The sequence below is a fragment of the Saimiri boliviensis genome, chromosome 10 (genome assembly GCF_048565385.1).
Source record: "Saimiri boliviensis isolate mSaiBol1 chromosome 10, mSaiBol1.pri, whole genome shotgun sequence".
In the NCBI taxonomy this organism is placed as follows: Eukaryota; Metazoa; Chordata; class Mammalia; order Primates; family Cebidae; genus Saimiri; species Saimiri boliviensis.
This window is the reverse complement of record NC_133458.1, coordinates 50,471,686-50,498,531: the sequence shown is the minus strand read 5'-3', so window position 1 is coordinate 50,498,531 and position 26,846 is coordinate 50,471,686. Positions and strand designations below refer to the sequence as shown.

General features: G+C 43.7%; 1 pseudogene; it reads left to right on the top strand.

The window, feature by feature from the left end:
• The first annotated feature begins 370 nt into the window (after positions 1 to 370).
• On the top strand, positions 371 to 2,170 carry LOC101048574 (DDB1- and CUL4-associated factor 13 pseudogene; annotated as a pseudogene).
• Positions 2,171 to 26,846: the final 24,676 nt, after the last annotated feature.

Below are 26,846 nucleotides of genomic sequence, written 5' to 3'. Positions count from 1 at the left end.
CCTTTGAGAAGAAAGATCTGAACATTTCATATATTCCTTCTAGGATTTATTGATCACCCATATACACCGGACACTTTGCTAAGTGCTGATCATACACGTAGAATAAGACATTCTCGTCTTCAAAGAGTTTATATTTTAAAGGGAAAGATAGGGCTGTGCAACAGTAGCTCATGCCTGTAATCCGAACACTTTGGGAGGTCAAGGCAGGTAGATGGCTTTAGCTCAGGAGTTTGAGATCAGCCTGGGCAACATGGCAAAACCCCACTTCTACAAAAAAAAAAAAAAATTAGCTGGGCATGGTAGCATGAGCTTGTAGTCCCAGCTACTGGGGAGGCTGTGGTGGGAGGATGGCTTGAGCCCAGTAGGTAGAGGTTGCAGTGAGCCAAGATGCACCACTGCATTCCAGCCTGGATGACAGACCCAGACCCTGTCTCAACAAAACAAAATAAAATAAATAAAGGGAAAGATAGGATTACAAATATATATATATATTTTCAAGCTGTGGTAAGTGTAATGAAGAACACATAACATGTACTTTTTATATTTTTTGTTTTCTGCTTTACAATTAGGTTACCCTGCAAAATCTGTGGTAAAACAGAGATAAATTGGTAAGGGCTGCAGTCTTCATAATCTACATAAAAACTGTGATCGACTTAGGTCCTATATAAGGAAATTTCTAGGTATAATCCTGTGACACTCTCAGGACTCTGAAATTCTGTAGCGTGACCAGCTCGTGGAGTCCAGAGGAAAAGCAACCAAGATGAAGGTGAAGATGTTGAGCTGGAATCGACAGCTATGCCCACAAAACCAAGTTGGACTTACAGAGAGTTCCAAGAAACGATGTTCCTACCTTACATCCTTTTGAGGTCCCACAAGAATATGTAAAAGCTTTAAATGCTACCAAATTGGAAGGAGTTTGCAAAACCATTCCTTGCTTGGCTGGATGGTCACTGAGATGGAGTCAGTTTCTTGGCAAAGCATCTGAAGAGCCTGGCTATTGTCCTTTCTGGGGCATGTGATGGAGAGGTTAGAATTTGGAACCTGACTCAACTGAAATGTATCCATACAATATAAGCACATGAAGGCTTTGTACAAGGAATATGTACTCGCTGTTGTGGGGCTTCTTTTTTCACTGTTGGTGATGACAAAACTGTGAAGCAGTGGAAAATGGATGGGCCAGCCTATGGAGAGGAGGAAGAGTCATTACATACAATATTAGGTAAGAGAGTGTATACTGGGATTGATCATCACTGGAAAGAAGCTGTTTTTGCCACATGTGGACAGCAAGTAGACGTTTGGGATGAACAAGTAACTAATCCTATGTGTTCAATGACCTGGAGATTTGACAGTATAAGTAGTGTTAAATTTAACCCAACTGAGTCATTTCTCTTGGAAAGTTGTGTGTCTGACAGGACTATAGTACTTTATGCTATGAGGCAAGCTACTCCTCTGAAAAAGGTTGTCTTAGATATGAGAACAAATACAATCTGTTGGAACCCTATGGAAGCTTTCATTTTTACTGTAGCAAATGAAGATTATAACATTAACTTATATGTGTGCACTGGACACTTCTGTAATGGTCCATATGGATCATGTATCTGTAGTGCTTGATGTGGATTACTCTCCCACTGGGAAAGAGTTTGTGTCTGCTAGTTTCGATAAATCTATTTGAATCTTTCCTGTAGACAAAAGTCAAAGCAGGGTGGCATATCACACAAAGCGAATGCAACATGTTGTCTGTGTAAAATGGACTTCTGACAGCAAGTATATTATGTATGGATCTGATGAAATGAACATTCATCTATGTAAAGCTAATGCTTCTGAAGAATTGAGTGTGCTTACACCATGAGAAAAAGCAGCCAAGTATTATAACCAGAAACTGAAGGAGAAATGTCAGCATTATCCTCGTATACAACAGATAGCTCTCCATCAACATCTACCAAAATCTATCTACAGCCCGATTCAGGAACAGTGCATCATGAAAGAAGCAAGTGAATCATTAAACACAGCAGTGTGTTTAAACACAGATCCATCCATTGGATCTGTGCTGATTGTGTCAGAGAAGAAGAAACACATTGTGGCAGTTGTAAAATAATACTTGGTATTCCTAACTATCCTGATGTATAATTATTTGTTACTTTTGATTTGAGAATTCTACAAATAAAAGTGTTGGGACTAGATTAATTGCAGACATTTCAGTTATATATGTTGTAGAGCTTTATTGTTGCTCCTTTTAGCTACTCTGAAAAATGATTATTAAAGGTGGCCTACTTGATACGCCCATCTAATTGTTTTATCCTTAATCTGTGTTCTTCTTTCACTGAAGAATACAGTATTTACAACTAACTTATTTTTTCCTGTGTTAGTTACAGATGTACTTACTTTCTCTCTGATCTATTTTCATAGACACTCTACATTTGAATTGACATTGATGACCAAACATTTCTTATGTTACCTTCAATATTACTTTGAAATTATTGCAGTGATGTTTCTTCCTATGATTCCACATAACATTTAGAAGAATGATGTCAACTTTTTATGATTGAATTTTTTTCTAGTGCTTTATTTATATTTAGCTTTTTGACTTTTTAAAAACAATCAGCCCGCATTTATATAATTTTTATAAACAGTATTATAATTTTGGTCAAGTTAAGGAAATAAAACTTCCTTTCAGCATTGAAAAGAAAAAGAAATTTTGTAGACTCAGCATTCTAAACACTGAGAGATTCCTCAGAGCCAATTTCAATTCTAGTAATTAAACAGGTGAGATTAACTACTGCCTGTGTGGTTTGATGTTAAACCCTACCTTCTGTTTGCTATGCCCACTCCCTATACAATGCCCACCCTCCTGTTACATATCCAGAAATTCCAGGCTTGAGAATTCTAATGGACTGGCCTAAGAGGAAGAAAATAGGGAACTGTGATTAGTTATGAAGCAGCTGGTGACAAGGAGAGATGAATGAGGAATATGCCCAGAGCCATGGAAAAAACTAACAAGAAAACTGACTGAAGATGCTTCATGTAGGAGGGTGAATTCACACCATTTCAACATCAGTAACTTAGGTAATTAGAAGAGGGAGAGTGGTGAACAGAATTCCTCTTAAGTTTAATAGTGTAGGGGGTGGGTACAGTGGCTCATGCCTGTAATCCCATAATCCCAGCACTTTGGGAGGGTTGCTTGAGCCCAGGAATTCAAGACCAGCCTGGGCAACATGCAAGACCTTACCTTTACTTAAAAAAAAAAAAAAATAATTAGCCAGGTGTCGTGGCATGTCCTGTAGTCCCAGCCACTTGGGAGACGGAGGTGGGGGTGGGAAGGTTGGTTGAGCCTGAGAGGTCAAGACTGCAGTGAACTCTGATTGTGTCATTGCACTTAAGCCTGGGTGACAAAGCAAGACCCTGTCTAAAAAAAAAAGGTATAGCTGGGTACCCCATGCATGAAACTGCAAATAAGCCCTTGAGGACTTGGTGCTCAGCATTAAGGAGGGACTATAAATATGTCTTGTGCATGCATAGTCATAAACACTTTCTTAGCAAAGCATATGATTACTAAAGCCATTAGAAGTAAGAAGACAGGGAGATAATGTTATTTTTATATTACAAGCTTAATTGTACTTCATTAATAGAATACTGAGGAACTATGTAAAGTATGTTTATGCCTTGTTCTCACGTACCTACTAGTGAAAGAGGCAAGAGAATTAACTAGAGCAGTCAAATAAAACTGCTACCTCCTCAGGCCTTTTAGTGACACACATTTTTGTGTGACCAGCATTCTTTGTGGGAAACATGCTCCTCTTCCAACACTCCAAAGTATTCCTGGTCGTGTGGTTTGGGCCAGGGATGACTATGTGACGTAGGCTCAGCTAATCAGTATAATTTTATTCCTCTAGTCACAGTGATTGGCTCATGAGAGAGTATGTAATATATGTTGGACCATTTGAAAGTCTCTGGGTATTTTACCAGACACTTTCCAGAAAAATATCTGTTTTTTTGGATCATAGCCTCTAAAATATCGAGAGGTCTGGAGCAACCAGGACCCATCCATTTTGCTACTCATGGAGGGGGCTAACTTGAAGAAGAGGCAAAGGAGGTGTGAAGAATGCTAGGAAGGATAGGGAATGGGGGAAGAGTCCAAACAGACATTTTGTCCATGCTAACAGATCTTTGTATGGCTGAAACTCAGTGGAAGGATAGAATCCTATTAGCCTGTTAGCAAGGGGACAGTTGGTGGGGCAGAGCAGGGTATGACTCACCATAGAACCACCTGTCCTTGTCACAGGGGCCAAGCTCCCCCAGGAAATGTACAGTGGTAGGGGAATGACGATAACATGTAATGAGTCTGGGACTTACTTGAAGTTATTTGCCTTTGCATGACTTTAAGACTGATGAATATGCACCCACTTTCCTGGGAGCCTTCTTGTGCCCTCTGCTGCCTTAATGTCAACTTGAGTTACCTGATGCACCTGACATACTGTCAAAGCCCATATAATGGTTTTGTTGTCTTACTCAAGCTTCAGACTTTAAGATGTTTGGAGGCAGGGCCTCTATCTTCCACTTCTGCATCTTCATGCTTTGTACAGCCCCAGAACCCAGTAAGCATTTCAGTGATGCTTGGATGAGTGAATCTGATAAAGGCATATAGAATAAAAGCCCTGAAATAGTAGCCTGAAAAATTCATGGCTTTGCATCACAATATTGCCTCTCCAAGCATCCTCTTAAAAAATACAAACACCCAGAGGAAACATAACATGTTTAACAGGCGACCAACAATTCTCAGTTTTGGCAGTTATCAGAATGAAGATGTCAGAGGTGTTAAACAGAACAACTCCATCTTGAATAGGAGCTGGGTAAAACAAGGCTGAAACTTACTGGACTGCATTCCCAGATGGTTAGGCATTCCAAGTTACAGGACAACACAGAATATCAGTGCAAAATGCAGGTCATAAAGGCCTTGCTGATAAAACAGGTTGCAGTAAAGAAGCCAGCTAAAACTCACCAAAACCAAGATGGAGACAAGGGTGACCGCTGGACATCCTCACTGCTATACTCTCACCAGTGCCATGACAGTTTACAAATGCCATTGCAATGTCAGGAAGTTACCCTGTAAGGTCCAAAAATGGGAAGGCATGAATAATTCACTCCTTGTTTAGCATATCATCAAGAAATAACCATGAAAATGGGCAACCAGCAGCCCTCGGGGCTGCTCTGTCTATGGAGTAGCTGTTCTTTTATTCCTTTACTTTCTTTCTTTTTTTTTTTTTTTTTTTGAGACGGAGTTTCACTCTTGTTACCCAGGCTGGAGTGCAATGGCGCGATCTCGGCTCACCGCAACCTCCGCCTCCTGGGTTCAGGCAATTCTCCTGCCTCAGCCTCCTGAGTAGCTGGGATTACAGGCACGCACCACCATGCCCAGCTAATCTTTTTGGATTTTTAGTAGAGATGGAGTTTCACCATGTTGACCAGGATGATCTCGATCTCTTGACCTCGTGATCCACCCGCCTCGGCCTCCCAAAGTGCTGGGATTACTTTCTTAATAAACTTGCTTTCATTTTACTGTATGGACTTACCCTGACTTCTTTCTTGTGTGAGAGCCAAGAACACTTTCTTGGTGTCTGGATCAAGACCTCTTTCCTGTAACAAAGGAAACTATAAAAATTGGATTTTAGGCTGGGTGCAGTGGCTTACACCTGTAATCCCAGCACTTTGAGAAGCTGGGACAGGTGGGTCACCTGAGGTCAGGAGTTTAAGACCAGCCTGGCCAACATGGTGAAACCCCGTCTCTACTAAAAAAGTAACAAAAATTAGCCAGGTGTGGTGGCACATGCCTGTAATCCCAGCTATTTGGGAGGCTGAGGCAGGAGAATCGCTTGAACTTGGTGGGTGGAGGTTGCAGTGAGCCGAGATTGCGCCACTGCATTCCAGCCTGGGTGACAAAGCGAGACTCCATCTCAGAAAACAGAAACAAAAACAAAAACAAAATTGGATTTTAAAGAACACTCTTTGTATGAAAGAAAGGTCATAGATTTGTGTAACTGATTTGAAAAACAGTTTGGCATTATCTCCTACGGCTGAGCATTCATCTACATATGACCCAAAAATTTCACTCCTAGGGATGGGACCAAAGGAAACTGCTGTGGTTTGAATGTGTTCCCCAGATTTCATGTGCTGGAAATGGAATCTTTAATGCAACAGTGTTGATAGGTGGGACCTTTAAGAGGAGAGGGGTTCATGCTGTTATCGTAGGAGTGGGTTAGTTATCTCATGGGTGGGTTCCAGATAAAGGGATGAGTTTGGCCCCCAACTCTTGTGTGAGCACTCCCTCTCACCATGTGATGCCTTCTACCATGTTATTACACAGAAGATTCAGCCCCTTGATCTGGGACTTTCTGACCTCCAGAACTGTGAGACAAATGAATCTCTGTTCCTTATAAACTACCCTGTGTTATAGAAACATAAAAAGGACCAAGATAGAAACATTTACAGATGTAAAACAGGAGATGTGTACAAGAATGTTCATCGCTGCCCTGTTTTTGATGCAAAAACTTGGAAACGACTGAAGTGCCTGTCAACAGGAGAGTAGATAAATTTTGGTGTAGTTACATAACTATTGCAGGACTATAAAAAGAAATGAACCACACAACAACGTGGTGGTTATGATTCACAACAACATGGACAACTCCAAGCAGTAATAAAACGCTAAGTGAAGAAGATGCCCCAAATTTATGTAATATGATATATAGTCATATACCACGTAATGGCATTTCAGCCAATGATGGACTCCATATATGACAGTGGTCCCATAAGATTATAACACAGCTGAAAATTTTCTATCACCTAGTGATGTTGTCCTGAGGAATTGACTAACAAGAAGTTGTCGGAAGTGGAACAGGAATCTGTTGCTGAAGAAGAGGCAAGAGAAAGGAAATTGCAGGAGAAGAAAAAAAGAATCCCCAAGCAAATTCATGAAGGGCTTGGCAGAAGGTTTTGCAAACCTCAAAAAGCTCCTTAAAAAGTTCAAAAACACAGACCCCAACACTGAGGTTTTCATTAATAGAGAGGAATATTCGTAGTACAGTATCTGCTTATAAGCAAATCTTTGACAACAAAAAAAAAAAAAAAAAAAAGGAAAAAGAAAAGAAAAAACCAAGAAAGCCACCACCATGGACGTGTTTCTGAAGAGTGACCCCTCTTTAAGAAGAACCACAGGCAGGTCCTTCAGGAGGAATTCCAGAAGTCACTGTTACCATAGGAGATGACAGCTCCATGCTTGTTATTGCCCCTGAAGACCTTCCAGTGGGACAAGTTGAGGAGGTGACACTGATGATCATGACGTTGTGTATGCCTCGGCTAAAGTGCACGTTTTTATTTTTGTTTTTAATAAAGAAGTTGAAAAGTAGAAAATAAAAATTTAAAAATGGAAAATTCAAAAAAAGCTGATAGAATAAGGATCTAAAGAAAGAAAATACAACGTGTTCGTGTTTTAAGCTAAGTGTTATTTCCAGAGTTACAAAGTTTAAAAACGTTTATAAAGTTAAAAAGTTACAGTAAGCCAATTTATTATTCAAGGAAAATATTTTAAAAATAAATTTTCCATTGCCGAAGCATCCAGAGTTTATAATCTCTACAGTACTGTATGGTAGTGTCCTAGTTCTTCACATTTACTCAACACTCACTCACCGACTCACCCAGAGCAACTTCCAATCCTGCAAGCTCTCCTTATGGTAAGTGTCCTAGATAGGTATCCAATTTATAAATCTTTTTTTTTTTTTTTTGAGACGGAGTCTCACTTTATCCCCCAGGCTGCCTCTGTCTCCCAGGTTCAAGTGATTCTCCTGCCTCAGCCTCCCAAGTAGCTGGGATTACCGGGGCATACTACCACAGCCAGCTGATTTTTGTATTTTTTTTTTTTTTTTTTAGTACCATTGGAGTTGCACCATGTTGATCAGGCTGGTCTTAAACTCTTGACCTGATGATCTGCCTGTCCCAAAGTGCTGGGATTACAGGTGTGAGCCACCGCACCCAGCCTATAAATCTTTAATACTGTCTTTTACTTTACCTTTTGTATGTTTAGATACACAATACTTACCATTGTGTTACAGATGCCTACAACATTCAGTGCAGTAACATGCTGTACAAGTTTATAGCCTAGGAACTATATATTATGCCACACAGCCTAAGTGTGTAGCAGTCCACACCACATAGGTTTGTGTACGTGCACTCTGTTATGTTCACACAATGATGGAAATCACCTAATGTTGCATTTTTAGAATGTATTCCTGTCATTAAACAATGCACGATTTATTTTTCTAGAGTTACGATTAATGTAAAAATAAGCTTTATAGAAATACATATGGGTGCCATAAAACCATATGCTTCAAAAAGCCAAGGAATTCTTCAGATGATGGTGATGTTGTGTGTGTGTCGGGGGGCAGGGGGACATGGCATGTGGGCACTGTATGGTTAGATAAAGTTTATGTCAAGGTTCTAGGTTTTGTTTTGGATGGTAGGCTTGCAGGTACTTGTATCATTAAGAATAATGGGGGCCGGGCGCGGTGGCTCAGCAATCCCGGCACTTTTGGAGGCCGAGGCGGTTTGATCAGGAGGTCAAGAGATCGAGACCATCATGGTCAACTTGGTGAAACCCCGTCTCTACTAAAAATACAAAAAAAAAAAATTAGCTGGGCATGTGGCGCGTGCCTGTAATCCCAGCTACTCAGGAGGCTGAGGCAGGAGAATTGCCTGAGCCCAGGAGGCGGAGGTTGCGGTGAGCCGAGATCGCGCCATTGCACTCCAGCCTGGGTACCAAGAGCGAAACTCCGTCTCAAAACAAAAACAAAAACAAAACAAACAAAAAAGAATAATGAAATAAGAAATGAAGCATAAACATGACTAGAAAACCTGGGTTCCCTAAGAAAACTGTCTGAGGCTGACGCTTTATTTGGAAAGTGCATTCTCAGAGCACTGATAGTGAGGGGAGTGTGAGGGGAGGGTGAGGCACGGCAGGAGGGATAGGGAGCAATGCCAGGGGTGCTTTAGCATTGTTTCACGACGAGCTCTGCTGGTGAGTCGGCAGGTGAGCCTGTCCAGCCACATAGGAGTCTTCAGGTAGGACAGGTCTGCCTGGAGCAGTCCTCAGGTAGAAGAAGGGAGAGGAAATGGGCAGACTGGGTCTCTCTAACTGGAAGGTAACTTCTTTGGGGCGCTACCTCTGGGCTGCTTATCTGGCCTCTCTTGGTGGCGGCTGGGAAACCAGATCTCACATCCTGTGTTTTCTTTAAGTCTAGGAGTGGTGGGAGATACCAGAATCTCAAGCCTGTGGTTTTCCTGCCTAGCTGCCCAATAGCAGCAAGTGTATGGTCCCAACCGTCCCTGGCAAGATGCTGGCTGACCCCAGGCGGAGTAAGTTGGTGTTATGGAGGCAACTGAGTCACAGCTGGTGGCTAAGAGTCCATGGGATGCTGTGTGAAAGGGATCTTGGGAGTCAGACCCAGGTTTGAATCTCTGTGTGAATTTGGATCTAGAATGTGGGAGTAGTGATAACTACCTCCACGTGTTGTTTCTCGTATTAGAAAGGGGTCACATATGGAATGCAACCAGCAGAATCTTTGGCATCTAATAAGTGCTCAAAACGTGTAGCTCTTCTTTGTCCTATCCCCTGCCATGAAGCACAATTGAGACAGTACTGGGGGTTGAGGGTGGGCAGGCCTGGCTTCATTCCCCTTCACTTCTTGTCCCACCTGGCCCATTTCCTGGCCTTGGGCAGCCCAAGGGCACTGGGCCCTATGTTACAGGATGAAGGAGAGAAAGATTCTTTGCACCCCCTTCCTAAGGTCCAGAGTCCTGAGGCTGCGCCTGTCCTCTGTGCCCTTGGTTTGAAAAGATATTGGGTTTAAAGAGGGATCTCAAACAAAGATGGGTGCTCCAAGCAGGTAATATTTACTTTGGCTGGGGGCAAAGCTGGCCCAGCAGGACAAAGCCACCTTTCCCTAGTATGTCAGGGATTGGGCATAGAGGCCCAAGGCCACTGATGGCAGATTTCCAATTTATTTCCGGGTTATGTCTGCCCTCTTCTGGCATGCTACCCTGGCCAACTGTTCACTGGTTGTTTCTTCCTTCCTTTCTTTCTTTTCTTTTTTTTTTTTTTGAGAAGGGCGGAATTTTGCTCTTGTTGCCCAGGTTGGAGTGCAATGGCATGGTCTTGGCTCATTGCAACCTCCATCTCTTGGGTTCAAGCAATTCTCCTATCTCAGCCTCCTGAGTAGCTGGGATTACAGGCACCCACCACCAAGCCCAGCTACTTTTTTGTATTTTTAGTAAAGATGGGGTTTCCCTATGTTGGCCAGGCTGGTCTTGAACTCCTGACCTCAGGCAATCCACCTGCCTCAGCCTCCCAAAGTGCTGGGATTACAGGCATGAGCCACCACGCCCGGCCACCTGGTTGTTTCTTATATGTCTAGAGTCCTGCAAAGGCTGACTAGGTCAGCCAGAGCTCTTGCCAGGCTTCCCTTTAGTTCAGGATTACTTTTACTCTTTGGTCATGTAAGAACATTCGTTTCTTGATTTGCCTCCCTAATACATTTAATGACTTGTGTTTTTCATAACACCACTATGGTTCTTGTATTTGAATACTTAGTAGGGACTAAAATAAATTCACACTGCTATTTTGCTGGTGAAGTGTCCTACTGTGTAAGTGAAGGTTTTAGTTTTGTAGATTTAGATGACTAAGTTAAAATTTTCCTTTCTGGTTCTTAATTTGTTTTCTAATTTGGGGTAAAATGAAGTTACGTTGGGGCTGAGAAGAAGCTTGGAAGAGGAGCTCTTCATATTGGTAATGCATATTTTACATACCCCCCCAACTCCAAGACCCTTCTCCTCAGAGCTGTTTTGAGGGCAGAGAACATTCCTGATCACTAGGTTGCCCCTCTTCTCTTTGAATTAATCCTGTGGCCTCCACAGCAGGTAGAAAATTCTGGAGGAGTGGCACTCCTTGTGCTCTCACAACTTTTCTTTAGCCTTCCCATTCTGGCTCATGTCTTGTGAATACAGATACAGTTGGCCCCAATTTCTTTCTAGTGGGCAGGGGTCTAAGGCGTCGAATGTTGGTGAAAAGTTTTGTACTATTGTGCAAAGTAGTACTGTACAAATTATCTTCTGCCTCTTTCCCATAAGACCTTTTGAACAAAGCCCAATTCTAGAATTCTGGAATTTTACTATTAGAACTTTCCACTGGTTAAATTTTTGATTACAGGTATTGATCGACTTACGACCTATGCAACTTACGACCATTCGGCTTTACGACCATAATCGCTAGCCACGACTGCTGCGCGTCTGGCAGCGCAAACGTTGCCCAGCTGGGCATATGACAGTGCAGACCAGCTTCCGGCAGCACTACCATCTCCGCGTGCACCATTTCAACTGTTATCCCAGACCCGGTACAGCAATTTGTGTTTTGTACATGTTTATATATTTTGATATGTTTTGCAATTGGGAAAATGTTTCCTATGGTATTTTCTACACCTGTATTTTGTATTTTTGTATGCACCTGTATTTTGTAATTTTGTATGTTTTACAAATATTAAACCAGTTGTACTGGTAATGCAGTGTTTTACTTAAACCTGACGAATGTAAAAATAAGAAATAAAAATGGTGTAGAGATGATAAAAATGGCATAAAATGAACAAAGAAAATTATGATATATAACAATAATGAAAGGAAATTATGATAAAATATGACTTAAAGATTTTTATAACATCACTTCACAGTACTGTACATATAGCCTACTCAACTTATGACCAAATCGTGTTACGACTGGTCTGTCGGAACCAATCGTGGTCGTAAGTCGAGCACTAGCTGTATTCCTAAAAAATCAGTATGCTGGAGGATCACATTTTATTTTATTAATTTTTTTGAGACAGGTTCTCACTCCTGTTTCCCAGACTGGAGTAGAGTGTCACGATCATGGCTTACTGTAACCTCAACCTCCTGGACTCGGGTGATTCTCTCACCTCAGCCTCCTGAGTAGCCGGGTCTACAAAGCGCACACCACCACATCTGGCTAATTTTTTTTGTATTTTTAGTAGAGATGGGGTTTTGCCATGTTGCCCAGGCTGGTCTTGAACTCTGGGCTCAAATGATCTACCTACCTCTGCCTCTTAAAGTGCTGGGATTACAGGTGTGAGCCACTGCACCTGGCCATGGTCTGCATTTTAATTGTCCTAAGTCATTGTGTTTTAATGTGAATGTCAGACATCTTGTGTCAGTGGCTGCTCTGGGGACAGCCCTGGAATGGAGGGGAGGAGAGCCTGGAGTGAGGTAGCTCAGGACTCAGAGAAATTCCACTTTGGTAGGAGACATCTCGGTCCTGCCTATGGCTAGTAAATAACACTTTGACTCTGAAAGCCTCCTCCTCCTTTCAGGTGTAAGCTATACCTTAGCCTTTAACTTTCAAATTAGAAATGTTTCTTTAGGATAGCGATGGGAAATAGAAGGTAAGTTAGCAAAGTCAGCAGAAGTTGGAGAACTCATAAACAATAAAATACCAGAAAAGTGTTACCCAAAATGCAACATTGCAAAAAGGGAAACATGAAAAAAGTATTGAGAGCTAAGAATAAAGGCAGCTGGGGGGAAGTAACATATACCATGATTTTTTTGCACTCTCTTTTTCTTTTGCCCTGTGATACTTGTCCATCTTTTATGAAATTCAATAACGTTAACCAATGTTAGGGTGTCTCCTGAGGCAACATGGGATTATATGGTAGGTAAACAGTAGGCAGTTGCTGATTCAAAGGAAAGGATGATTTAGGAACACAATTACCCAGTGCCAGTGGTCTCAGTCAGAGTCCTCAATCTCTGCGGGGATCGCCCTGTGGCCCGGACTTTATTGAGCTGCCAGGTTAAAGGCATGAGAATTGAGCCTCAATTTTTTCCCATTTCCATTCTTAGATAATCCACTCATTCTTTTTCAATTTACCACGAGCAGTCCCAGAAAACGTTGAGAACTGGGTGTAAGCAATAATCACGGATATTAGATGGTTCCTTGTAGTTTGCAAAGCAGCTTTCCATACATTATTGCATTTAGTCCTCCCGATAACCCTGTGCAGTAGGCGTTATATTATTATTATCATCACAGTTTCACAACTGTGGAAAGAAGGCTTGAAGGGATGACTGGACTTGCCTACGTTCACAGAGAGAGGAAATGGCTCTCAGCTCCGGTGTTTTTCTGTTTGTTTTTGAGATGGAGTCTTGCTCTGTCACCCAGGCTGGAGTGCAGTGGCATGATCTCGGCTCAGTGTAACCTCTGGGTTCCAGTGATTCTCCTGCCTTAGCCTCCTGAGTAGCTGGGATTACAAGCATGCACCACCACATCTAGCTAATTTTTATATTTTTAGGAGAGACAGAGTTTCACCATGTTGGTCAGGCTGGTCTCAAACTCCTGACCTTGTGATCTGCCCACCTCAGCCTCTCCAAGTGCTGGGACTACAGGCATGAGCCGCCACGCCTGGCTGTGCTCAGGTGTTTTGATCCTAAGTCCTGTTGCTTCCCAGTTCACATTGATTCTGAGGAGCTGCCATTTGTCCACCATGCTCCTTTCACTCTGATTAATAACAATAATGGTAATAGTGGCCAATGTTTGAGGGGTATTCACATGATGCCAAGTACATCCCATTTAATCCTCACACCAATTTTATTATACAGGCTTAATAACTAAATTTATTCAACAGTTGAGTAAACTGAGGCTCAGAGCGGGTAGGTAGGTCTCAGAGAAGTTGGGTATGTCGACAAAGGGTACATGGCTAGTAGGTGGTGGAGACAACATTCAAACATAGACCTGTTTGGGGTCTGTGCTCTTAAACACGCGAGTCTATGACCTTGCTGTGCCCTTTGGTTTCTCTTTCAAGGTTTCTGGCTTCGTCCAAATGTTTGATTCAACATAGCAGAAGCACGCTGGCTGCTTTCAAGGGCAAAGAACCAAAGTACAGGCTGTGGGGAAGACATAGAGAAGGAACAATGAGTTGTACAGGATTTGCGAGAGTGGGAAGCACCTCTGACCTGCAGACGGGACTGACTGAGCAAGACAGACGGTAACAGTGGGGCGCAGACATGCTACCCCAACATACTGTACCTCGGTATATTGGATAGTGTAAGCTGAAGGAATTGGAAAAAAACCACATAAGTAGGAAGGTCTCTGTGACCTTCACCCACCCTTCCTTCCTGAAGCAGGTCCTAAAACCTAGAAGGCCTCTACCCTCCCCTGCAGCAGGTCTTCAGCTGCTCACGTCAGGCATGCCCTCCCCGCATCTGAAGGAAAAGAATATCCTTATCCCTGAGGACACAGGACACAGAGAAAACTGAAGAAACAGGCCTGCCGGAGTTCCCCCAGCGGATCACGGTAGCATCATACTCTTTTCCCTCTCATATTTCTCCACGACTGTCCACTTTTCATCAAACCTACTATGAAAAACAGGTGTCACTGTTTCTTGGGGTCTTCATTTCCTTGCGAAGGCTCCTGTACCCATAAAACTTATATTTAAATAAATTTACATGTTTCTTCTTTTGTTACTCTGTCTTTTATTAGAGGGGCCTCATCCAGGAGCCTAGGATGGGTGAGGAAAAAATATTTTTAGTCACTGCAATAACAGATGCGTTAGTCAGAAGGGACACGGAGCCTGCAAGGGGACTGGGAAAGAAGCTGGGTGGATTAACGTACGTCCGGGCATCAGGGACTTCATGAGGATCCCCTGCCCTGAATTATTTGCATTTCATTGCAGGATGGCAGTGCTTAACACTGAGGCATTCCTTACTAAGAATGACCTATCTTAAGGCACATGGAGGGCTCAGAGTTACCAGCTGGGTACGGGGAGCTGCTGGAAACACGCTGTGAAGGCAGCAGCCTGCTCCAGACCGGGAACACAGACTAAGAGTTGGCAGGATGCTCTTGTTGGCTACAAATGCTTCTGCACTAAGTAAACCCTAAAAGATACAACTTCTTTGATGGAAAAGCCATAATACACTTAAATGTCACTTAACCCAGCAATCCCATTACTGGATATATACCCCCAAAATAGAAATCATTCTATTATTAACATACATGCATGTGTATGTTCATTGCAGCACTGTTCACAATAGCAAAGACATGGAATCAACCCAAATGCCCGTCAATGATAGACAGGATAAAGAAAATGTGGTACATATACACCATGGAATACTATGTAGCCATAAAAGGAATGAGATCCTGTCCTTTGCAGGGACATGGATACAGCTGGAAGCTATTATCCTCAGCAAACTAACACAGGAACAGAAAACCAAACACCGCGTGTTCTCACTTATCAGTGGGAGCTGAGCGGTGAGAACACATGGACACAGGGAGGGAAACAACACACGGTGGGGCCTGTGGGAGGGATGAGTGGGGGAAGGAGAGCATCAGGAAGAATAGCTAATGCAGGCTGGGCTTAATACCTACGTGGCGGGTCCATCAGTGCAGCTACCTACCATGGCACATATTTACCTATGTAACAAACCTGCACATCTTGCACATGTACCCTGGAACTTAAAATAAAAATAAAAATTAATTTTAAAAAGCAACACCCAGTTCCTCGCCATTAAGAGATATTTAGCTAATTTCCTTGCTGATTGAACCTGGCAGAGGCGAGGGGGGACGCTGGTGAGAGAAGGACTGGGAATGAGACAATTTGTCCAGCCCCATAAGAGGAACACCCTGGAAGGAGGGAGCAGGTGGGGGAATCTACATCTCTTTCATCTTCCATCACTCCCTGGTGAAGCAGTGGGGCGCTGCTTCTCCCAGTCCTGGATCCTGGTTCGAAGGCCTGGAGGCACATTAGAATCACCTGAGGGGGCTTTTCAATCCACCCCGTGCCTGGGCCCCACCTAGAAATCTCAGGGAGTGCAGCTGGGGTAGGGAAGTTTTTAAAACCTCTTCAGGTGACTGTGAAGCACAGAGCGTATTACTGCTCGAGAGTTTCAGAGTCAGAATCGAGTCAGTGACACAAGTCTCCAGTGAATCTTCCCAGTGTTTCGGTGAGTTTGGAAGGGCACAGTCATTGTAGATAGATTCTTAAAGGGGGAAGTGGGGCCCAGAGAGGAGGAGCAGCTTGCCTGGGTCGGTGGCCGGGTTGGGGAAGGAGGCAGCCTGCTTTACTTTTTGGTCCCCCACACCCTTTGTTTTTCTGGTTGCATATTATAGCACTAATTGTTCTGATGGCTTAGCTTTATTTGTACTCAGGCATGAAATTTCCACTCCGTCATCGGGCAGCCTTTCCAGTTAGACCTACACACTGCTGTAAAGTGTTTCCTGGCAGGGAAACCCAAATACTCCGTTTCTAATTCTTAGCTCTTTGCAAGTCTGAGCAGTGGGTCATGAGACTCGCACAACCGTTCAGGAGCGGGGGCCCACGTTTCCTGCTTTCTGTCCAAAGCATCACCCATGTGCCTGCAGTGAAAAGCAAACGTGAGGGTGGCATTCAGACCTAACGCAGTCTCAGCTTTCAACCCGGCTGTGAATCCAGCAGGGCTGTCATGGGACCTACAGCACTGAATTCTTTCAGAACTCAGAGTTAAATCCCCGAGGAGGCCTGGGCTGGAAAGGCCGCCTGAATGGTGGCCTGCTTGAAGGTGCGGTCATGTTTCCTGATTTAACTGGGTCAGTTTGGTTGTTTATTTTTGCCGTTTGATTTCAGGGCAGGTTTGGCTTCAGTGTGCTGGCGATTCCCAGATAGCTTATGCTCTGAGGGACGGGGACAGGTGCTTAAGAAACTCCAGTGACTTATTTAATTTTGTTCCTCCGCAAGCCTCATGGTTTATATATGAGTTGTTACGTGACCGAGTTCTATTTTTAACTGCAAACATGCTCTGCTCAACTGGAATCATGTTCTTTAGACACTGCATTATGCAAGCTGGCTCCAAAGTTTGCCAGGAGTGCTAAACTAAACTGTGACAATTTCCAGCTGTAGTCACCGACACCCCCTCAGTGAACCAAACAGCATGCTTACTTGCTGTGTTAAATAACTGTCTGATGCTACCTGATGTGAAAGCCGTGTCTGGCTGTTTTCATCAGCTTCTCTGAACATGTCTCCTGTCTAATCCCAGAATAAATCCTTTGGGTCTTGAGGGAGGACATTAAAAAGGCTCTGATGAAGATGATTAAACCTGAAACAAGTCATAATAAGGCGTAAACAAGGTAATACTCTTTAAGGTATCTTCCCAGGTTCTAAGCAAGAGAGGAGAAAAGATAGTTTTGAGGGAGGGCATCTGTTGAGAACCCCCTCTGCTATGTTCCTGTGGAGTCATTTATATCCAAAAGTTAGGACATAGACAAGAGCACTGGCAGGATCTCAGGTTTTTTTTTTTTTTTTTTTTTTTTTTTTTCCCATGGGGTGATCCTAAAGAAGTGGCTCTTAGGAATTGCGTAGGGCCAGGGATCTTCTGACTTAAGATTGACATCTGGTTTATCTAAGATGACTCAGGAAAGGGGCAGAGCTAGAAGTCTCTGCAGGGAGATTTTAAGTATTTATGGGGATTCTTTTTTGGCAAGCAACAGAAATAAACTCTTTTTTTTTTTCTTTTTTTTTTTTTTGGAGACAGAGTTTCGCTCTTGTCGCCCAGGCTGGAGTGCAGTGTGGCAATCTTGGCTCACTGCAACCTCTGCCTCCCGGGTTCAAGTAATTCTCCTGCCTCAGCCTCCTGAATAGCTGGGATTATAGGTATGTGCTGCCACACTTGGCTAACTTTGTATTTTTAGTAGAGATGGGGTTTCTTCATGTTGGTCAGGCTGGTCTCGAACTCCTGACCTCAGGTGATCTGCCTGCCTTGGCCTCCCAAAGTTCCTGGATTACAGGCATGAGCCACCAGGCCCAGCCAAAATAAACTCTTAAGAAGAGTTAATGTACTTAAGTAGAAAAGAACTTTTTAGAAAATAAGGTCCATGAGAGTAAGGGCTAGCTTGTTGACTGGTATTTCCTCAGTAGAACAGTAGCTTGAATATATTAGGCACTCATTTTCTTAGTCTGCTCAGACTGTTAGCAAAATTGTTTAGACTGGGTAATTTATAAACAGCACAGATTTATTACTCACAATTCTGGAGTCTGGTATCTGATGAGAGCCAGTTCCTTAGAGTTAGTGCCTTCTGTTGTGTTCTCACATGGCAGAAAGGGCAAGCAGGCTTCCTCGCACCTTTTCTGTAGGGCACTAATCCCATTCACGAAGCCTCCTAAAGGTCCCACCACTTAATATGGTCATGTTGGGTAATATGTTCTATAAATTTTAGAGGAACACCCACATTCAGATCATAGCACCTGGTAAATATTTGTGGACTAAAAGAAGTTATAAGGTGGACTGAAGCATTGTTAGGAAGACCGGGAACCAGTTTTGGAAAAGGATAAGAATGAAATAATCTCTGGAGGGGCTTAGGTAGCAGGAACTAGGTCCCCGACAGTCTCATCAGGACAGCACTGCTAGAATAACTGCTTTTCAAACATTCTCATATTTTTAAGTGTCTACACTCATGATTCAAAATCCAGAGAGTGAGAACATGTGTATAGACATCAGGGTTCTCCAGAGAAACAGAACCAGCTCTGTGTGTGAGTGTGTATGAAATAAGGAATTGGCTCATGTGATTGCAGAGGCTGGCAAGTTCAGTCTGCAGGGTGGGCTGGCAGGTTGGAGACCCAAGCAGAGCCCATGTTTCTATTTGAAGGCCATCAGATAGGAAGAGCTGATGATGCATATGAAGGCAGTCGGCTGGAGAATTCTTACTCAGAGGAACGGTTGCTCTTCTAATTCTACAGAGGCTTCAAGTAGCTGCATGAGGACCACTCAGTATGGAGGGCAATCTTCTTGACTGATGAAAATGTTAATCTCCTTCAAAAACACCCTCACAGAAACACCCAGAATGTTTGACCAAATATGTGGGCGCCCTGTGGCCCAGTCAGGTTGACACACGAAATTAACCATCACACAGAAGGAGAGAGAGAGTGAAACTGACCTAGCTTGAGTCATGTGCCCACACTTTCGGCTGGTAGAAGGAGAGTATTTTCACTGGCAGTTCTAGAGGCTTTGAACCATGGGGCAGAACTGATTTCCTAAAAGGAAAGTGGAAAGCTGTTACCAGGAGAAGGAGAATAAATAATGGGAAGCCACGAAATAACTGGCTCTTCTCGAAGGATGGTTTTATTTTTCTTATTTTGTTGCTTGCTTCCATGTGAGTAAACATCAAAACACATCTGTGCTGCTTTGCTTGACCTCTTCCAGCTCCTCTTCTCTATACAAAAGGTAGAACAGCTGGGATGGGGAAAAATAATTTTTTTTTTCTTTCTCTCTTCACCTATAGTCCTGAGTAGCAGTGAAGTTTGAGGGGTGTTGGTTACCTCCAAGCCCTTGCTTTTGGGGGTCTCTGCTAATGATTGAGCACTCAAATGCTGCGTTATTCTAAAGAGGTCCCTCCATGCTGTTAAAGGCATTCGCAAGACATCCCCCTGGAAGAGTTTGCATCTGTTGGACTTTGTGCATTTTTCTTCTCTTCTATCCTTCTCTCACGAGTTGTGGCTGCTACGAACCCATATAGTCCTCTGGAATTAAACAGACATGCTTCCCTCAAAGTGCTTTACATCTGTTGGTCAGAGATGGTCATAATGTACTGAATTTGTTAGAATGACATGTTGCTATGTACCAGAAAGTTATCACAGGACGTCTAAGTCTGTCCTGTCTACGATGTGAAGGATCGTCATTAGATGCAGCATCCTTGTTCAGGGCACAATCTGTCTACTTTATACGGCAGGCCTGAACTACTGAGGGAAAGGGACCACCAGAAATCAGGAAGGCATAACTTACTCAGTGCTCTTATGAATGGTGCGTGCTGGGGTAGGGGGCGGAGTTCCCTTTATTTGTGTTCTGACCAATAGCTGAACCACTGATCAGATTCAAGACAGAACCTTGAATCCAAGACTCCTTTAGTGTGGCAAGTCCACCATAGTTCCCGAGGAAGCTGCCTGTGAGGAATTGGGGACCACTGCTCTCCTTTTAGGAGAATTCCTGAGAGACCTGTAGCTCAGCCCAGACAAGCAGGGAGTGGCAATGGGCGTCTTGTTATTCCAGGATGCAACTGCTGTGAGATCCTCTTCGGAGGTTTATAAGCCTGACTTCTCATTAGCACATTAGATATAAGGCTCATTGCCACTGCAATGTTGATTCATTGCCAACTGTACAGATTCATGACAGGGTAGGCAAGATCAATAGTCTAAAATGAAAACAGATTTTAAAATGAGCAGAAATTTAATGCTTTTTCCTGTATGCCAATGGATCACACGGTACACATCCTGGGGTATGCATAGCCCACTTTGTAGACCACTGATCTAGCGCCTGGTACTCCCCTTACAACACCCGTGCAGGCAGAGCTGACTACAAAACCGTGGACCTGGAGGCATCCCCACCCTCCATTACAACTAGCCGACACGTGATTTCTAGGCCAGGGGTTTGCAAATTACAGCCCATCGGCCATATCTGGCCAGCCCCCTGTTTTTATAAATAGTTTTTTTTTTTGAGACACAGCCACACTCACTTGGTTATGTATCGTCTATACCTTTTTTCACAGTATACAGGCGGAGCTGAGTAATTGCCACGGACAGCAGAAGGTCCACAAAGCCTCAAATACTTAGAACCTGTCCGTTTATGGAAAAAGGTTGCCGACCCCTGCTCGGGGCAGGCAGTATTGATCTCTCTGTGTTGATAATGAAAGGAAAGACTTGTCTGCTGCCCCTGCTCTGGAGTTACGCCGCCGTTTGCAGAATAGCTCGTTGTGCTAATGAGGCTCAGCTTGGCCCTGCCTTTTGGGGATTAGCTTCTAATCACAGCTAGCTTTCTTAGAAAACTCATTCACTGGTCACAAGGACGCAGAGGAGTGAGTGTGGTTGAAACTGGTCCTGGTCACCTGAAGCGTGGGTCAGCTGTGTCCTCTCTGCTAGCTGGCCCCTCTGCTTCCTACCTCCAGGCAAGGTGCCTGCTACTCACACAAGCAACAGAGCAGCCACAGGGCCTCCCCCACTGCAGGGCTGCACAGCTGCTGCACATCCCCAGCGGGGCAGGCAAATGCATGCTGCAATGCTGTTAGTGCACACACATGAGTGCATTGGTTAGGACAATTCTCGACTCCAGCTAATGCAAGCCTGGTAGACATACGAGTTTTTATTTTGTTATGCTTTTACTTATCCCTGCACCCTTCTTTTGAAAACTGCCACTAGATGAAAATTCAAGTATTTAATTCCTAGCAAGCAATTTAGGCTTGAGTGATATTCATTTTTATTTCAGAACTCAGGTCCTAGGCTTTATATTATTAAGATTTCAAGATTTCAGCCCCATGTATAAAACTCCCACGGTTCCTGTGAAATGTCCTGATTCTTCCTGATGAGAAGGGCAGAGGCTGCTGGTTCCTTACCCAACAGCCATCTACTCTGTAAGTCCTGAATTTGAGATAGTCTCTATCAACTAGGCTGGAGTGCAGTGGTGCGACTTCATCTCACTGCAACCTCTGCCTCCTGGGTTCAAGCGATTCTCCTGCCTCAGCCTCCCGAGTAGCTGTGACTACAAGTGTGCGCCACCACACCCAGCTAACTTTTTTGTGTTTTTGGTAGAGGCAGGGTTTGCCATGTTGACCAGGCTGGTCTAGAACTTTTTGGCCTCAGGTGATCTGCCCACCTTGCCCTTGCAAAGTGCTGAGATTACAGGTGCAAGCCATCGTGCCTGGCCCCTACAAGCCCTGATTTTATTGGAAGGGTGTCCTTTAGTGAACTGTGCATCTGAAAGAGGGGCTGACATGTTGTACTTCATTTGTTCTTTATGTACTACGTGCTCTAATGCTGGCTCTGGTTTGGGGCTATGAGAATTGCAGAGGTCATGGCTCTTCCCTTCAGTCACTGAGCCAACACTGGTACTCACTTACTTCAAAATTCATCATTCCATGAAAGCAAAGGAAAACCCCACCTTGTTTGTGATTTGAACGCAGCTGGATCAAATTACTCACTGATGACTGAAAAAATTAAGGAAAAGCTCCTAGTGAGCAAGAAATAGGAGGGCAGCTTTCATTATAGATGCACAAAATGACACAACAGGCCTGGGTTTTTTAATTTTTGGAGACAGGGTCTTCTGTCCCTCCAGCTGGAGCGCAGTGGTGTGATCATAGCTTAGTGTGGCCTTGACCTTGTGGTTTAAGCAATCCTCTCACCTCAGCCTCACAAGAAGCTGGGACTACAGGCATGGGCCGTCATGCATGGCCTGGGTTTGAGGTCTAGATTTGTCATTCTCTCATCCTGTGCCCCAGAGCCTGTCACTCCTCTTTTTATTTTTTTTTTCTTTTTGAGACTTGAGTCTCGCTCTGTCACCCAGGCTGGAGTGCAGTGGCATGATGTCGGCTCACTGCAACCTCGGCCTCCTGGGTTCCAGCGATTTGCTCTCTCCGCCTCCTGAGTAGCTGAGATTACAGGCACCCACCACACCCCGCTATAGTCATTCCTCTTAAAAGGCTCAGTGTCAAGGCCCCTTGGTCTCCAGGCCCAGGCATAAAAAATACAGGAGATTTCTATCCTTCCTCACAGGGCTTGCAGGCTTTGGGAGTAAGAATTTCCTCTCCGACAGCATGGCCAAATTTGTAAAAAGGAAGACATAATTTGCTTGTTTTTCATGGCCACCAAAGCTCAAAGTCTAGTGACCACCAATCAGTCCCTCCTCAGTGAGGCTGGTGGAATCCAGAAAGACTTTCTCTGGAGGAGCCCAGAAACTGCTGTCTCATTTCAAAGGTCATCTTCCTTCCCTGAGACAAACATGGTGGAAAGGGGGCCTGCCTCTAACACTGGGGGTCTGGGGGCCAGATTTTTTCTGCAGTTTTGGACATTTATTTTAATACTCTTTATTGTGAACTATAAAAGACATTTAGAAAAGTATTCTAGATGGGTGTAGTGGCTGACAACTGTAATCTAAGCACTTTGGGAGGCTGAGGCAGGAGGATCACCTGAGCTCAGGAGTTCACGTAGTGAGACCCCATCTCAACAAAACATCAAAAAATTAGCCGGGTGTGGTGGCATGTGCCTGTAGTCCCAGCTACTCAGGAGGCTGAGATGGGAGGATCACCAGAGCCTGGGGGGGTTGAGGCTGCAGTGAACTGAGATTGTGCCCCTACTCTCTAGCCTGGGTGACCCTGTCTCAAAAGAAAAAGAAGAAGGTGGTCTACTAAACATAATGCACAATTTAATTTTTGTTGTTGTTTTTTGGGTTTTCTTTGGAGATTGAATCTCTCTTTGTCCAGGCTGGAGTGCAGTGGCACAATCTCGGCTCACTGCAACCTCTGCCTCCCACATTCAAGCGATTCTCCTGCCTCAGCCTCCCGAGTAGCTGGGACTACAGGTGCATGCCTCCACATCTGGCTAATTTTTTGTTTTTTAGTAGAGACAGGGTTTCACTGTGCTGCCCAGGCTGGTTGTGAACTCCTGAGCTCAGGCAATCTACTTGCCTTAGCCTCCCTAAGTGCTGGGATTATAGGTGTAAGCCATTGTGCCGGGCATAATTTATTTTTAAAATAAAGTAAACCCTTTATCAGGTCAAGAAACAGAACTGGAGCCCTCCTGCCTATCCCTTCTCAATTGTAGTCTCTCTGTTGAACAGTAACCACTGCCTCTACTTTTATGGTCATTCATCCTGTCTTTGATTTTCTTTAAAATGTTATTACAAACATACATGTCCATGGCCACTATTACTCGATTATACCTGCCATAGACATTTACAGAAATGGATCCATACAGGATGTATTCTTCATATCTGGCTTCGTTCACCAACATGATGTTTATGAGACTGATTCTTCCTGTTGCACATAGTTGTAGCTTATTCACTGTCATTGTCTTGTGGTAATATATTGCATGAATAATCAGGAGTTTTTCTGCAAATTCATACCATTGCAGATATTTACTTGTTACCAATTTGGGGATTTTAGGAACAAATTCTGCTCTGAACGTTCCTGCCTCCCTAAGCATACGTCAGTAGGGTGTCCACCCTGCGGGAGAATTGCTGGGTTGTGGGGTATGTATTGTTGGCTTTGCTATATGATGCCAAAGTGATTCTGTGGATTTATACTCTAAGCAGCTGTGCAGGAGAGGTCTTCGTACCCCACATCCTTGTCGACACTGGAGAATGCTAGTGTATAAGGTTAGCTCCTCTGGGTGGTATGCATGACTATATTTGTGTGTGTATGTGTGCATGTGTGTGTGTGTGACAGATTTTTTAACTTAGTTTTCATTATTAGCCTAATATTTATAATTTTTTTGAGATAGGGTCTCATGCTAATGCCCAGGCTGGAGTGCAGTGGCACAATATGGCTTAACTGGGCTCAAGTGATCCTCCAACCTCAGCCTCCTGAATAGCTGGGACTAAAAGGCACATGCCACCATGCCCAGCTAATTTTTTTTTTTTTTCTTGAGATGGAGTCTTGCTCTGTCGCCCAGGCTGGAGTGCAGTAGTGTGATCTTGGCTCACTGTAACATCTACCTTCTGGATTCAAACGATTCTCCTGTCTCCTCCTCATGAGTAGCTGGGATTATAGGTGCATGCTACCACACCTGGCTAATTTCTGTATTTTTAGTAGAGACAAGGTTGCACCATGTTGGTCAGGCTGGTCTTGAACCCCTAAACTTGTGATCTGCCCCCCTCAACCTCCCAAAGTGCTGGGATTACAGGCATGAGACACTGCGGCTGGCCCCAGTGAATTTTTGTAGAGATGGGGTTTCACCATATTACCCAGGCTGGTCTTGAACTCCTGGACTCAAATGATCCACCTGCCTTGGCCTCTCAAAGTGCCAGATTGCAGGTGTGAGCCACTGTGCCTGGTAAAACATTTCAAACATAAAATAATACAGAGAACACATGCCTCTCGCTACCTCAAAAATTATTAACATTTGGCATATTTGTTCTATCATTTATCTATCAATTGATCTAGTTATCTATTTACCTGTATTTATCTATTTTGTGTGTGTTCACTGGATTTTAAAATATGTCCTCATGACTCCCCTAAGATGAGGGATATTCTACTATTTTGTGACGATGATCAAGAAAATAAACAATTTCTTCATATCATGCAATGTGTTGTCCATATTCAAATTTCCTCAATTTGACCTGAAAATGTTTTTATAGCTAATTTTTTGAAACTGTGATCCACCCCAAATTTATGCATTGCATTTGTATGTGTATTTAGTCTCTTAATTTTTAATCTCTTTTTTTTTTTCTTTTTTTTTCTTTTTTTTTTTTTTTCATGATTTTGGCTTTTTAAAAAGCCTAGGCCAGCTTTTTAAAAAGTCCTGAGGAGTCCCACATTCTGCATTTGTCCCGTGTTTTCTTATGGTGTCCTACTCACTTTTCTCTGTTCTCTATAAACTAGGAATTGGGTCTAAAGGCTTCATTAGCTAAATCTCAGTGTGACTTTAATGCGCGGCTGTTGGATTTCTTTTCTTTTTTTCGAGACGCAGTTTTGCTCTAGTTGCTCAGACTGGAGTGCAATGGTGTGATGTCGGCTCACTGCAACCTCTGCCTCCCGGGTTCAAATGATTCTCCTGCCTCAGCCTCTTAAGCAGCTGGGATTACAGGCGCCCGCCACCACGCCCAGCTCATTTTTGTTTTATGTTTTTAGTAGGGATGGGGTTTCACCTTGTTGGCCAGGATGGTCTTGAATTCCTGACCTCAGGCGATCTGCCCTACTAGGCCTCCCAAAGTGTTGGGATTACAGGGGTGACCACCGCGCCTGGTCCTATCTGTTGGATTTCTAATGAGATTGAGTACCTTTTCATGCCTTTACTAGCCATTTGGAATTCTTCTCTCTTGAGGTGCCTGCTCAACTCTCTTGCCTATTGTTCTGTTTGCCATGTGTATTTTTCCTGCTGATTTGCAGGAGTTCTTTATCCTAGGCACGTGTTGAAAATGGCCTGTCCCACTCTGTGGTTTACCTTTGTGTTATTTTATTTTTTAAAAATTATTTTACTCCTGTTGCCCAGGCTGGAGTGCAGTGACATGTTCTTGACTCATTACAACCTCTGTCTCTTGGGCTCAAGTGATCTTCCTGCCTCAGCCTCTGGAGTAGCTGGGACTATAGGCACGTTCCACCACACCTGGCTCATTTTTGTATTTTTAGTAGAGATGGATTTTCGCCACATTGACCAGGTTGGTCTCAGGTGATCTACCCACCTTGGCCTTCCAAACTGCTGGGATTACAGGCGTGAGCCTCCATGCCTGGCCTGCTTTTTGACTTTTGTAAAGGTATCTTTTGGTGAGCAGAAGTTTAAATTCTAATGTCCAATTTATCAATATTTCTGTGACCTCTTTAAGAAACCTTCCCTAACCTGGGGTCACAAAGATGATTATAGCTGATCTCCCTGGTCACCTTCCATAATTGGGTGTAAGGTCCTGCCAAAGGATTACAGGCTGGGGTTACAGGCACACCACCATACCTTGCTAATTTTGTATTTTTAGTAGAGTCGGGGTTTCACCATGCTGGCGGCCAGGCTGGTCTCCAACTCCTGACCTCGTGATCTGCCTGCCTAGGCCTCCTAAGAGTGCTAGGATTACAGGTGTGAGTCATCACACCCAGCCTGATTTTCTAGATTTTTACACAGTATATACTTCCTTAGCTGCTGTAGGTTTATAACAAATCTAGATGCCCACCATGCAAGCTCTCCCTCTGACTTACTTCAAGAGTGATGTGGCTAGGATTCTGACATTTCACACGAGACTTGGTTCAAACCTCATGCAGCTTTTTGGAGATAGGACTCTGGGGTTACCATTCTTTCCTGGGCTGTGATCTCGGAAGT